The sequence below is a fragment of the Sinocyclocheilus grahami genome, unplaced genomic scaffold, assembly GCF_001515645.1.
Source record: "Sinocyclocheilus grahami isolate Dianchi unplaced genomic scaffold, SAMN03320097.WGS_v1.1 scaffold255.1, whole genome shotgun sequence".
Lineage (NCBI taxonomy): Eukaryota > Metazoa > Chordata > Actinopteri > Cypriniformes > Cyprinidae > Sinocyclocheilus > Sinocyclocheilus grahami.
In genome coordinates, this window is record NW_015505434.1 from 2,340,720 (window position 1) to 2,343,731 (window position 3,012).

A 3,012-nucleotide genomic window follows, 5' to 3' on the forward strand; every position below is an offset into this window, starting at 1 on the left:
CACACACACACACACACACACACGATGCGCAAAACTCTGCATTTGAACAGTCAATAGCAAATACTTAAACTAATAACAAAACAGTAGCTAATTCAGAAGCGCCAGATTGTCATAGCAAAGTCAGAATTACCTCCTCTCCTAGGTTCACGAAACGGTCGTCCATAAAATGCATTGCTGTTCTGTTGTAAGTAATCTTAAAGATTCCTAAATGCATCTACTTTCGGAAGGCCAAATAAAGTGCTTTTGCTTTCGCCTAGAAACACACAGCGTCTCCCTGACATGCTGCTTCAACACTAACTGCGGTTACTGAAACCACGCCTTCTTTCTTTGTGTGCACATTTGGGCTGCATTATGCTAATATTTCCATAGTGAGGTAGATATGTGGGGGCATGTTAGAACAAGCCGTTTTAGGGGGCGTGGCAGAGTCTTAACTTTGATAAAGAATATCTCTTTGGTTTTGAGACTTTAGTCTTTGCAACTTCAGGGATCTTATCTATGCACAATCAACTTGTAACACTCCAAAGAGAAAGGAAAACTTGAAATCGCATCATATGACCCCTTTAAGGCATTTTAATTTAAAACCATTGGGACTGTCTGTAAAACCTGCTAAATGAAACCATGGTGTGAGTGTTTGTACACATAGGGCCACCTGGGTCATTTACAGGTGTCATATTGTCTTGGTTCAGATGGAAGTCAACAGATGGAACGCTTCTGAACACTACAATCTTTATGGGCACGATCACAAGATCATTACAGGATATCTGACCACATGGTCTCAATCAATAACGACGCACTCTTCTGAAATGAGCTGGAAGTGCATCAAACACAGTCTTGTCCTTCACCTTCAGGAACAAAGCAGATGTAATTACCTTAATTTGTGTAGCTGCCGGTTCTCAATGACGTCCAATTAACTGGAGTGTGTGAGGTGCTAAATAAGATTTGTTGATGTTAAGTTGTGGTTACATCAGCTCATGGTCAGTGGATTTGTGTGGGAAAAAATCAGAGCCCATTCATTAGGTATTCAGATGTTTATGTTACATAGCTTTTCAGCCTAAATGTCCAAGCAAATTTACATATCCTGGGTTCAAAGCACATCAAAGTGCATCAAAACCACATACTTAATCCAATATTAGAAGTTGTCACCTCATGACAAATGAAATAAATAAAAGTAAAGAAATCCCCCTTATTCAAACTCATTTGTTTGCACACCAAAAGCACCCCATAAGAGATCCGAGCAATTATTTGGCATCTTAGAAGGAATTTCATTTTGTTTTACTTTCACTGTTTGCTTGGCTCACGGGATATTTCATATCCCACTACATGCACACAGTCACATTATCTAAACTCTATTCTTCATCCAGTAATTGAATCTCCATTGGGTGTGCATTCAGAGAATTAATGAGAACTAAATGTCAATCATGTCGTGCCAATACAGTGTCTGCTGGTGATTGATATCTTCAGGAAGCAAGCGAGAGGAGTTGGTGTTCTACTAATCAGAAATCAAAAATCTGTGATACGTGGTCAGAATGATACCTACCATCATACCTCAATTTATCAGCCCTGTGAATATCTGCTTGACATTTTGTAGGTACCTGCAGTATCACTCCACCACCAGCTGTAAGGTGCCATGCTTAGTCATATAAAGAAAACTACCTTAAATGGACATCTTTTCCTTGAAGGGATATTTCTTTATATTAGATTATTATTATTATTTTATACTTTAAAAAAATATATTTTTAAACTATATTGAACAGTCACACAAATAGCAATGAGTATCATTAGTATCATCATCGTCTTTTGGAACTCTTTGTTTTGAACAGTCAGGCAAATTGCAATCAATATCTTTTACAATTGGCCCTGTATGCACATACTAATGGCTGAAGTATAAGGAACAAAATGTACCTGACTGGCCCTGAATAAAATATGAGACAACGCAGGGCATCTGGCTATAGGCCAAAGGGTCAGGACAGGCAAAGATAAGGATGGCACTTAGACTATCAATATGCACAGCATAAATCAGGCTCTTTAATCATCGTCTGAGACAAATTAGCAATTATAATTTGTATTCTTGTATGATACAGATATAGGTCTTTGTATTTAAAAAAAGAAAGAAAGAAAAAAAAGCTCTGAAATAACATTACAATCTATCATGCATTCAGCCCCAGAGCTGTTTTTTTTATTATTATTTTTTTATATCACAGAGTCACAGTGTATCTCTGAAATAACTACACAGGGACCACCAAAACAGCATCATCCCCGTTGTTTTTTTAAATATTTTCAATGATGTGATGATGAATCATGCAGTCTGTCTCTATAGTACATCTTTATTGTTTTCTGGGGGAGTATTTTTCCCTGCCTGATCTGCAAGCGTTCCCCTGGTGTTAGGAATACACCAGCTGGTTTTAATTATATATTTCCTTTTCCTACTGATAAAATGTCAGATTTGTGGGGTCCCACAAAATACTTACAATTGCATAAATACCTTAACTTTACCTTACCTATTTTAATACATAATTTAATTAAATTGTATTTATTTATTTAAAATGTTAACAAAAAAGGATGAACATAGTATTTATTTGATTAAATATTTGATAAAAATAAAAGTACTCAGTGCCAGTTTAATAGTTTCTAAAGCCACATTTAGCAGAACATACATATTTATATATTCTAGGGCAACCCATATGGCATCCCATACACATTTTTAGCCCAATATTCAAGTTAGTAAGATGACGGCAACATCTGTCTGCACTTAATCAATATAAATAATAATTTAAAATAGATAATCAATAATACAACAATATTTATAAATAGACCTATATCAAATAATGAAATAATGAAATGACATCTTATTGGATAAAAATGTGAGCAGAACAATTGCTAACAATTACATATAATAACTGATAATAATTGAAATGGGTCTAGAGGGTATTTGGCAAGATCAGCTACTGAACAGACAGACAGACAGACAGACAGACAGACAGACAGACAGACAGACAGACAGACAGATAGACA